Below are 12,588 nucleotides of genomic sequence, written 5' to 3' on the forward strand. Positions count from 1 at the left end.
ACTCCGCACTCCCCCCATCATTCACTATGGTAAGATTTTTTGCAATCTTATGCCAACTTGATAAAAGAATGAAGGGGTGGAGTCTAGCCTGTCAATCAGGTCCAACCTTGATTGACCCCCTCCTTGTGGGCGTGGCCTTCTCAGGAATCTGGGAACTTCTTCCTGCCTGGAGGAGGGACACACTCTCTGCTTCCTCTTCCTGTTGACAAGCCATGTGGAGCCACACTGATGGCAGCCAGAGCCCTGGAGATGCTTCCACCACCACTGGATCACCAAGACTTTCCACCTACCAGCCTGTGATCTTCCTGCATTTGACATCATTGCATGAGTTGCATACGTCTGAGGAGGAATGCATACACTAATATTGGGCATATGGGCTAATATCAGATTTATGGACTTGATCTAGGCTGGGCAGTGATGTTTTCTTAATATACAATTGCTCTTTGATGTAAAGCTCTCTCTTACACACAAATGAGTAATTCTGGATTTGTTTCTCTGGTCAACCCAGACTAACACATCATCTGTTTGAATGGCTGACAGCACCTCCCTCTTTTTTGATTCACCTATTCTAAGTCATCAAATCGCTGTCCTTTCATATCTCTCTTCATTTCTGGGCACATAAAGAAGTTGCATGGAGTGAGGTCAGGTGACTAAGGTGCATGGAGCAAAAGAGGCATGCTGTTTTTTGCCCAAAATTGGCACACTGAAATGGCTGTGTGAGAAGGTGAGTTGTCATGGTGCAAAACCATCCCGTCTGCTACAAATCAGGTCTTTTTTGTCACACACTGTTACTCAATCTTTTCAGAAACTCTGACTAGAAAGCTTGATTAACAGTTTGACCTGGTGGAACAAACTCCAAATGCACTGTCCCCCTCATATAAAAAACAAATGAGCATAGGTTTGGGGGCTGCTTTCTTCAGGAGGAGGAGAGGGTAAAGAATTGAGTTCCTTTCACCCTCTGAGATAAATATTGGTTATCCTCATTTTATAAATAAAGAGTTTGACAATAACAAATTAATCTACTACTATGCCCAAGTTTATGGTAGACATGTGTTAGTGCTGATACCTGGAACCAGATCTTTATTAGTAAATGGCAGAACCAGGCCCAGCAAAGGGTAGCAATCAGGAATGGGAGGGAGATATGGTTTCATGTTCATGGTCACCTGAGTAGTTGGTGTGGTAAAAATGAGAGTAGGGCTGTCAGTCAGCTCTCAAATAGAAGACGAATGCACCCAGTGTTGGATTTTGATGCCAAGGCAAGAAGTAAATAAATAAATATACCCGGGAAAATTGGGAAATCAATTTTTTCTTGAAGCACAGTTGCAAATAGAGGAAATGGAGGCAGAGATCAATGTAAATGAACCTCTTTGATGAGGATCGATCAAGCACACACCTTCCTCCCATCCTGGAAGCATATGATGGCACTATTCACATCATTCTCCCCTGGAAGAACACAGGCTCAGTCTTTCAAGGGTGAATTAGCTTGTCTGGGAAAGGACCTAGCCAAGGTTAGAGATCTGCTGTTGCGGGCAGGGCAGGGACAGCCCTGCCCTGAATAAGGGAAGGAAGCAATTTGCACCCAATTTAAATTTGATCTGAATACTGCCTGCCAAGCTTTTGGAAATCTAATACTCACTCTGCCAGGAGCTGTGGGCTGGAGGCCAGAGATCTGATAGCCATGCTGTTAGAGAAGTCAAAAGTCAACAGAGTTGCAAAGAGAAATGGCTTGTCCTGTGGTTGGGCCAAATCAATGAAGCTGCCAAGAGTCTCTGAGGACGACCAGCAGCTGGCCAGCGGAAGCTTCCCAGACTGTCTCAGAAACATTGGATAATTACAGCCAATTAGGAGGCACCACAGAGCAGCAGGGGGGAAAGTCATGTATCCCAGGAAAAGGAGAGTCTTCGAAAGCCCAGAGCTGTCATGGGGGAAGGGCAAGAGGGGGATGGAGGAAGAGAGGAAGATACGTGTTTTTGTTATGAGAAATTATAAATCAGAACCCTCTGAGAGACACTAAGCTCAGGCTGTTTGGCTTACATTGGAAGAGATGCATTCTTGAGATTTTGAAAACATAAAAACCCAAAGTTAGCACTGGTTATTCTATGGTAGTTGGATTATGGATACCTTTTTTTACACCTGTCTGTCATCTTCACTTTTGCACCGATGATTATGGGTTTGGATTCATTAATTTAATAATAATTCATCTTAATTGGAAGGAAAACAATCACTTTTCCTAATGAAAGACCCAAAAGAAGTGAATTTCAGTGAGCATGTAATTGATATCCCTGGCCTCCTTTTATAAAGATAAAGAGAAGAAAAAACATTTCATTTCAATAAGACCTATCACAGGAGCCCTGATGGTGTGGTGGTTAGCTCTGGGCTGTGGACCACAAGGTTAGCAGTTTGAAACAACCCCATGCTCCATGGGGCAAAGATAAGGCTTTTGGCTCCGGTGAAGATTTTCAGTCTCAAAAAAACCCCGCAGGGGCAGTTGTAACCTGCCTGTAGGGTCACCATAAGTCAGAATTGATGGGGTAACAGTGAGTTTTTGTTGTTGGTTTCTTTTAAAATCACAACTCAAAGATATTTTTCCAAGGAAAAGGAGAACAGTTTGTACAATAATGGGAAGGCCCTCAAAGTGCCCAGGGGAGAAATATATGAAGGTAACTTAGGCAACACTTTCTGTGATCTTCTGGACCACGTTTCCCAATCATGGAAAGCAAGGCATACAAACAAGATACAGAACACAGATTTGACCATCTATTGTTTGTTTCCCTATATCCCCTCCTTTGGCACATCCCCCTTCCAAAGCCTTCTCCACAGTCTCCTTCTTCTCAAAGATGTCCTTCTTGTCGGAGGATTCTTACTCAAGGCAAGGGGACCTTCTTTCTATATCTTTTCTAGATCCCGTCGATAATTGAATCTTTGAGGCTTAGCATGAATCATCCAGGAGCAACACTGGAAGGTTGTATGCTGCTGGCCACACACTCAGTAACACACGCCTGGAATGGGGGGCTCTGCCCCTGTGGTTCCCCAGCATCAGTTCCCATCAGTCATTTGTCTCTGCTCTCCTTAAACCCCCTGTTCTCTGATTCTTGGCCCTGGGCTTGAAGCTCTAGGGCCAGAAGGCCTAGGCCTCTTTAGATCGACAGGGGCGGGGCATCCAATTGAGAGATCTAAAAATGAAGAACCTAAGGGTTATTCTTTGCTTCTTCATCCCCCCAAACCCCCATTGCCCCTAACTCTGTGACTATAAAGTTGGCTATTGCAGCTTCCCCAACCCTATCCATCTCCTTCCTGGCTCTGCTCTGGCTACACCCTGCTCTTGTCCCACGTTCAGATTCCAGACCCTACGCAGAGTTGCTGAGTCTTGATAGTCCTGAGAAATTTAAGTGAGTTTTCTACTTCTGATTTACATATTAATAAGAGAAAAATCAAGAAATAAAATTTTAGAAAAATTTCCACTTACAATCACATAAAAAATAATCAAATGCTAGGCATGTACATGTAAAACTATAAAACACTGTTGAAATAAATTAAAGAAAACTGAAACAAAAGGGAAACTTTCCCATAAAATGTATTATAGTGAAGATAGAAATACTCTTCAAATTAATTTATGAATTCAATACAATTCTTCTGCCTTTTTTTAAAAATGAAAATTGCCTAATTCTAAAATTTCACATGGAAGTGCAAGGACCTCGGAACAGGCTCTTTCTGTCTCTCTCCACACACATACATAATAGCCACTCATTTTCTAACAATTCTCATCTTTATCTTATATTCAAACTGTTGTGGTTATATCCCAATTTTAGTTACTAGGTAACAATATTCAATGGGTCTGTGAATGGATTTAAGTAGTAATTACTAAAAGCAATTAGAGTTACAATAATGTGCCTCTTTGTTCTGATGTGTGTTGTTTATTTAAGTGAAAGAATGAAAAGTCTTCACTTATAAGGAGGATTTCTGAATCTTGCTGGAGAAAAGACAGCTGCTTTATTGCCTCATGGGATTTCTATTTTGTATAGGAGAGTGCACGTGGAAGCTGAGTAGCCAAGAGATGAACTATGCCAGTTATTAACTTATTGCTTCTCAGCTTCAAATCAACCCTTCGTTACCTGCTTGGTGAAAATCAAGCTGAACCTTTAAGCATTTCTCCAGTGCACCATGTACAAAGAAAGAGTCATGAATAGTGAATGAGGAAGGGGCATATTTAGAGATCTTGTAGTGCAAGAGCTGATGTGAAAGATAAAATCTGAAGAGCAACCGAAATCTTAAGAAACTATAGATTTGTTAAAAGGCATGACAATTAGACTGAGTGCAGATATTTCAAAAGCTACAATCAAATCCAGAAGATAATACAATAATAGGTTGAGAGTGCTCAGAAAAGTCCTGGTTTGGCCTGCATAACTGTCACCTATTCCAGTAGCTATCAGCTATCCCAGATAAACTAGCATTTTTGTAAAAGAAAAATAAAGACATATTTGCATGGAGACTATAAATAAATAAATAAATAGATAGATAGATAAATAGGATGATGCAATTCTATGAGTGCATGTTGCCACTAAGGATGGTAGTAAAAATATGATACCATCTGCACATCTTTGAGGGGACCAGCAGAGCCCAAGCTGCTCAGTTTAGATAGTGAGTAAAGATTGCTTTAAGGGAGGACCAGAAAGAAAAGAAGAAATTAAAGCTTTCTTGCAGCACCCTGAAAGGCAGCATGTATAATACTATCTGTGGTGATAAAGTTATGGTAACAGGAACTACTGACTTACTCCTGAGTGATTTTCACTTTGACATTGGTAATCTGCAAAATCTTATGAGAGTCCAGATGACTATCTGGGTTGACTAGAGAAATAAATCCAGAGACACTCATATGTGTATAAGAGAGAGTTTTATATTCAAGAGTAATTGTTTATTAAAAAACATCCCAGGACAGTCCAGTCCAGATCAAGTCCATAAGCTCATATTAGCCCATATGTCCAATGCCAGTCTATAAATTCCTCTCCAGACTCACACAGCACATGCAATGATGCCGAATGCAGGAAGATCACAGGCCAGTGGGTGAAAAGCCTTCTGGATCCAGTGGTGGTGGAGGCATCTCCAGGGCTCTGGCTCTCATTAGTGTGACTCCAAGTGACATGTCAGCAGGAAGGTGAAGCAGAGAGAGCTGAGTGTGTCCTGCCTCCAGGGAGGAAGACAGGAAAACTCCCAGAAACCGCAAGAGAAGGCCACACCCCCAGGGAGGCATCAATCAGACTTTGACCTGATTGACAGGGTAGACTCCACCCTTATAACCATTTTTCTTTTATCGTTTTGTTAGGGGCTCATACAAATCTTATCACATCCATACATACATCAATTGTGTAAAGCACATTTGTACATTCATTGCCCTCATCATTCTCAAAACATTTGCTCTCCACGTAAGCCCCTGGCATCAGCTCCTCGTTTTTTTCCCCTCCCTCCCCGCCCCCACCTCCCTCATGAACCCTTGATAATTTATAAATTATTATTTTGTCATATCTTGCCTTGGTGAAGTAAGTTGATGGTACCTGGCCAAGACATAGCATCTGGGGTCTTAAAGGCTTGAAGCTAAGCAAGTGGTCATTAAGCAGGGAAGCAACAAAGCCCACATGGAAGAAGCACACCAGCCTGTGTGATCATGAGGTGTTGACAGGATCAGGTATCAGGCATCAGAAGACCCAAAACAAACAATCATATTAATGTTAACAAGGGGTTTGTGTGTCAGACTGGAGACCCAAAACCCAACTGTAGATAATTGGACATCTCCTCACAGAAGGGTCACAAAAATGGGACAAGCCAGCCAGGGTGCAGTATAGCACTGATGAAACACACAACATTCCTTTGGTTCAGTGGTTCTCAATCTTTTAATATAGTTCCTCATGTTGTGATAACCACCCCCCAACCATAAAATTATTTTCGTTGCTACTTCTTAACTATAATTTTGCTACTGTTATGAATTGAGCGGCCCATAGGTTAAGAACCGCTGCTCTAGTTCTTTAATACTTCCCTCCACCACCACCCCAACTATCATGACCATAGTTCTACCTTACAATTCCAGATAGACAGGAGCATGTACACTGGTACAGATAAGAGCTCTTGACACACTGGATCCTGAACAGATAAACCCCTCAGGAACAGAAATGGGAGTAGCGATACCATGAGGGTAGGGAAAGGTCGGGGGAACTGATTGAAACGATAGACCTATAACCCCCACCCCCAGGGGGATAAACAACAGAAACATGGGTGAAAGCAGAGAGTGGATGGTGTAAGATATGAAAATAATAGTAATTTATAATTTATCAAGGGGGCACGAGTTTGGGGGAGGGGAGGAGAGGAGTTGATACCAAGGGTTCAGGTAGAAAACTGTTTTGAAAATGTTGAAGACAATATATGTACAAATGTGTTTAATACAATTGATGTATGGATTGTCATAAGAGAAGTAAAACCCCCAATAAAATTTATATATGAAAAATGAATGTGTATATGTTAGGTCCAACTGTGCTGGGCAAATTAATGACCACCCCAAGGACATCCCCATCCTAAGTTTCAGAAACTCTGGATGTGATATGCTATGTGACAAGGGAGGAATTAAAGTTGCTGATTGAGTTTGCCAATCAATTGATCTTAAGACAATGAGGTTATGCTGGGCTTCTAGATCAGGCCTGTGTAATCATCAGTCTTTTGAAGTGGAAGAGGGAGGCAGAAGACGTGAGCATCAGAGAGAGATTTAAGGTGCTGTGTCGCTGGCTTTGAAGATGGAGAAAAGGGTCACAGTTCAAACAATGCAGGCAAACGATTCAAGTTGGAAAAGGCAACACTATGACTTCTTCCCTACAGGCCCCAGAAAGAATGCAGCCCTGCTGACGGATGCCTTGGTTTTAGTCCGGTGAGCTGCATCTTGGACTCCTGACATTTCTGTAGCTTGAAGTTGTTTAGTTTGTGGTAATTTGTTACAGCTATGAGAGGAAGCTAATATAATAGACCTAAGTTCAAATTCTACCTCTGCCATCATAGCTCTGGGGCTTTGAACTTATTATAAATGTTCCCAAGCCTCAGTTCTCTCATCTGTAAAATGGGGAATATATGTGTCCTAGGGGATGTCATAAAAAATAACTGGAAAAGCACATGTAAATTGCTTAGTCTATCATTACAATTTAAACACCAGCCACTAGTGATAAAGGTGAGGAAACTTCTCTGGTCTGAAACTGATTAGATTTCTACAGTCTGAAATTGATCAGACATGCCATCAAGATGCATTGACAATTACTCCTGATTAGAATGCACAAGTCAGAAGAAAAGGATTGCAGTTGGAAAATATGGTGTTGGTTATAGAAATTATACAGGCTATCAGATGATAGAATTATATGAAACTAATGATGTGTTCACAAATATATCATTTTCAACAATATAAATTACTGTTCATGCACATCTTGCCAAATGGAACATTCAGGAATCAAATGGGCTACAATGGTGGAAAGAAACAGTAGATAAAGCCAATATTATTGATCTTAAAAATGCCAGAGGCTGACTGTGGAAAAGATCATCAATTGCTCTTATGCAATGTCATGGTAAAGCTGAAAAAGAGGAAAATACATCGATCAGAGCCACAATATGCCCTTACTTGGATTTAGAAACCATCTCAAGAATAGTTTGGAGACTTCTGGTAAGATGGCAACATAGATTGGGTATGCATAACCCCTACAACAAAGACAGCAACAACTGCATGCTGAGGAGAGAGATGGAGCCCTGCACCTCTGAGAAAGTGGTGGCTAGGTGAGCCAAACAGAAAATGAATACAAGGGGTGATATCCATGCAGGCATCTAGCAGGCCAACCAATTCTCTGCTGCTGGCAACAAGCTAAACTGCTCTGCCTGAAGTGCATGGGGATGGTCTTCATTGTCCAGCAATCAGAAAGGCGAACAGTGAATTCTCCACTGGCCAGCCATGAACTTGTCAGCTTCTCCCAAAGCACAGAGCAATCATTAGTAGCTGACAACAAGAAAGGTGGCCCTCTCCGGCTCCCCACACCCTCCTGGGTGAACAGAGGAGTGTCCAGTCCCCAATCTAGTGCACCCACTAACTGACTATATGCCTTCCTTCACATCCCTGGGTCTACAAGCACAGTTTGAAAGAGGGTGAAGCAGGATAGAACATCACACAGAATGAAAGGCTAACAAAACAAGGGCTGAATCATCCTGAACTTTCCAAGGCTTCCTGGTACCCCAAAGGGGCATTGTCCCAAATATTCATGTGATCAGAAGTGGCAGAGGCTGGGCTCACCCACCTGGTCCCAGCACTTAGCTCCAATGATGGCTCAGATCCCTGAAGTGCCCTTGGGCTAAAGCAGCTATGAGGACTGATGAGACTTTCTATCTTATTTCTTTTTCCCCTTCTTTGTTTTGAGAAACTGCCAGTGCAGCCACAATTGGTTGGGGCAGAACAAACCCTAATGACCATTCACCCTGATGACCACAAAAGCCAGCTAAAGGATAGGGGTCTTGAGATAAAACAGTGGTCAATTCAGGCTTTCGGTTTTGTTATTTGTGTATTTCTCTTCTTGTTTTGAAATTCTGCCATTGGAAAGACACATGATGTAAGTGAAATTGAATACAATTCCTATCTGCCCTCATTCCATTGTTAACCAGAAAATTCACCCTCTTCCACCCCTCCACCCACTCAGACACACCCAAAGCTACACACCTACCTTGTGCATTCTGGATGAGACCTGGGCATGAATGCACTAGAGCACCAGTTCTCAACCTATGGGTCATGACCCCTTTGGGGGTTGAATGACCCTTTCACATGGGTTGCCCAATTCATAACAGTATCAAAATCACAGTTATGAAGTAACAACAAAAATAAGTTCATGGTTGGGGATCACCACAACATGAGGAACTGTATTAAAGGGTCTCAGCATTTAGGAAGGTTGAGAACCACTACACTAGAGAATGAGAAAGAGAAAGCTAATGCTGGTTCATGTGTATGTGTGAATGTATGCGGTTTCCATTCACTTACTTGTCGGTGTGAATGTGTGCATGTATTCTTGTTTTGTTTTCGTTGCTTGTTTCCCGATCCACCTCGTAAAGTCACTTATCTCCACATGTCTGGCAGTTGTGCTGAAAGATAAACACCTTATAAGTCAACAATTATATTCCTAAGTATGTACCCAAGGACTACATCCTCACCAACACGTATTATGGTCTGTCTTTTTTATTATCTCTATCTGTTGTTAGGTGCTGTCAAGTCAGTTCCAACTCATGATAACCCTTTGTGTGCAGAGTAGAATTCAATAGGGTTTTCAAGACTGTGGTCTTTTCTGGAAACTAATCATCTGGCTATCAAGTTCACAACAATTTGCACCACCCATGAACTAGTGTAGCCATTTTAGTGGGTATAAAATAATATTCCTTTGTAGTTTTGATTTGCATTTCCTTAATAATACTGAGCTTCTTTCCAGGTGCTTACTGGCTATTTGTATAACTTTTTTTGTGTGTGTGAGAAATGCTATTTGGCTACTTGGCCTATTTAATTGGTTGTCTTATATTATTTTGTTGTAAGTGTAGAAGCATTGCTAGTGTGGTGGGTTGCAAGTTAGGCTGCTAATAACCAGATCAGCAGTTTGAAGCCTTGAGTCACTCTGAGAGAGAAAGGGGAGGCGTTCTACTCCCATAAAGAGTTATAGTCTCAGAAACCCATGGGGACAGTTCTATACTGTCCTATAAGGTCACTCAGCACTGTAATAAACTCAATGGCATTGAGTATTGGTTTGAAAAAGTTTTTTATATATCACAAATAAGATTTGTTATCAGTTTATAGGATTTACAACACATATTCAAGCCACTACAGTACAACAAACTGGCAGGCAAGGGCTGGTAACGATGGCAAGACTTTATTTTACATAATTTGGACATGTTGTCAGGAAAGAACAGTCCCTGGAGATCATGATGTCCCCTTGATGGAGCAGAGGACAATACTGAGGACACACAGTGGGGAGTGAACCACCCCCACAGTGGGGCAAACCAAGAAAGGAACAAAACAAATCAGCAATCGGAGCAAAGCAAAGTCACAATGCCCCTAAGGATCTCCCAAAATAGACTTCAGGCTAGCAGGGGCAGTTCCTGGAACCCCCCAGGATCAGTGAGGAGACAGTCATAAAGGTCAGCGGACAGACCTGGAATTATATATGCTTTTTCGGGTTTTTGCTCCTTTTTTTGCTCTCTTTTTATTCAATCTTTTGTTTTCTTTTTGTTTTGTCTCCATTATTGTTGTTTTGCCTACCTACATAAGACAGGCATGGGAAGCAGGCCCAAGGAAAAAGCAACCGGTCCAATGGTTCCTGAGGGACTTGGTGGGAGGAGGAGGTGGGGAAAAGGAGTGGTGAGTAAACAACACCATAGGCAGGGGAACAACTAGGGAATTAAAATCAACAACGAGGAGGATGTAGAGATCCTGGTGGTGTTGGCGCAACAGCAATCTAGCTGAGAGGAATTATTAGAGGCAGAAGAAAAGCATGTGTGATGGTGCTGTAGGAGGAAGGTAAAAGGAAACAGGAAAGATCTAGGAAACAAAGCTATGGATACAGGTATAAGCATAGGTATGTACATATGTAAATATATGAATTTATTAAAGTGAGGCATTGGCCTATATACATATATTTATGTCAATACATTGAGGTAGTGGAAGGACATTTGGCTTCTGCTCAAACCTTCCCTCAACGCAAGAACACTTTGTTCTAACAACCTGGCATTTTGTGATGCTCACTATTCTGACAGGATCGCCAAAGACAAAATAGGTCATAGGACATAGATATCTGATGGTGCCAGCTATCAAAAGATACAGCATCTAGGGGTCTTAAATTCTTGAAGTTAAAAAAGCTGCCATCTAGCAGAGAACCAAGAAACCCATATGGAAGAAGCACACCTTCCTGTGTGATAATGAGGTTTCGCCAGGATTGGGTCACAGACATCACAAGAACCCAAACAAACAAAAAAAACCCATATTGTTGAAAACTAGGGTGTGTGTGTGTGTCTGAATAGAGACCTAAAACCCATCTGTAGACAGTAGGACATCCCCTCATGGAAGGCTCACAAGAAAGGGATGAGTCAACCAGGGTACAGTGTACCACTGATGAAACACACAATATTCCTCTGGTTCTTTGAGGCGTACACACACATACACACACACTATCATGACCCCAGTCCTACCTTTCAGTTCTGGCTAGACCAGAGCATGTACACTGGTACAGACAAAAGCTCACGATACCTAGAATCCAGGTACAGAAATGAGAGTAGTGATACCATGAGGGTAGGGGGAAGGTGAGGGGAGAAGAGGAGGAAGTGAAATGATCATAATGATTAATGCATAAACAACCCCACTCCCACGGGGGACAAACAACAGACATGTGGGTGAAGGGAGACAGCGGTCATTGTAAGATATGAAAATAATAATAATTTATAATTTATCAAGGATTCACAAGGGTGAGTGGAGGAATGAGAACAAAGAGGAGCTGATACCCAGGGCTGAAATAGAGAGTAAATGTTTAGAAAATGATAATGGCAACATAGGTACAAATACGATTGAAATAATTGATGTACAGATTGTTATAAGAGCTGTAAGAGCCCACAATAAAATGATCCTAAAAAAAAAATAGAGTCAGACATAATGGCGTAGATGGAGTAAAGCCTGTGGGAGTCATGCTTTCAGGGCCTTCATTTTCTGATGGGGCATGATGCAAAATTAGAAGAAATAGTTGCAAGTATCAATGAATAATTGGAACTTGGAATGTATGACTACGTTGAATGCCTGAATGTGGAAAAATTGAAAGCAATAAAAAATGAAATGAAACACATAAAGATGGATATTCTAGGCATTAGTGGGCTAGTACTGGCCATACTGAATACTGGAGCCATATCGTTTACTGTACCAGGAATAACAGATCCAAGAGAAATGGTGTCCTATGCACCATCAAAAAAGGACATTTCAAGAGCTATCTTGAAATATAGTGTTGTCTGTGATAGGATTATATCTATTCACATTAAAGGAAATCCAGTCAAGCCAACTATTATTCAAATTTTTGCACCAACTACCAAAGCTAGTGATGCAAAAACTAAAGAATTTTACCAACTTCTTCAGTATGAACTTGATCAAGCATGGAATTAAGAGGCATGGATAATATTGGCAAATGGTATGCAAAAGTTGGAAACAAAGAGGAAGGGACAGTGCTTGGAAAAGAGGGTCTTGGTTACAGAAACAAAGCTGGAGATCACATGATAGAATTTTGCAAGACAAACGACTTGTTCATAACAAATATCTTTTTTCAACAACACAAGAAGTATTAAACTCCTCCACATGGAACAAATGGAAATTAAATTGACTACATTGTTGGGAAAAGATGATAGAGAAGCTCGATATTAGCAGCTAAAACGAGGACGGGGCTATGGCACAGATCATCCATTGCTCACATGTAAGTCCAGGTAGAAGCTGAAGAAAATGAAAAGAAGTTCACAGGAGCCTTGAGTCTATCCCACCCGAATTTGGAGAAGATCTCAAGAAAAGATTTGCTCCAT

The sequence above is a fragment of the Echinops telfairi genome, unplaced genomic scaffold (genome assembly GCF_000313985.2).
Source record: "Echinops telfairi isolate 266 unplaced genomic scaffold, ASM31398v2 ScPeMD7_7429;HRSCAF=8467, whole genome shotgun sequence".
Classification (NCBI taxonomy): domain Eukaryota; kingdom Metazoa; phylum Chordata; class Mammalia; order Afrosoricida; family Tenrecidae; genus Echinops; species Echinops telfairi.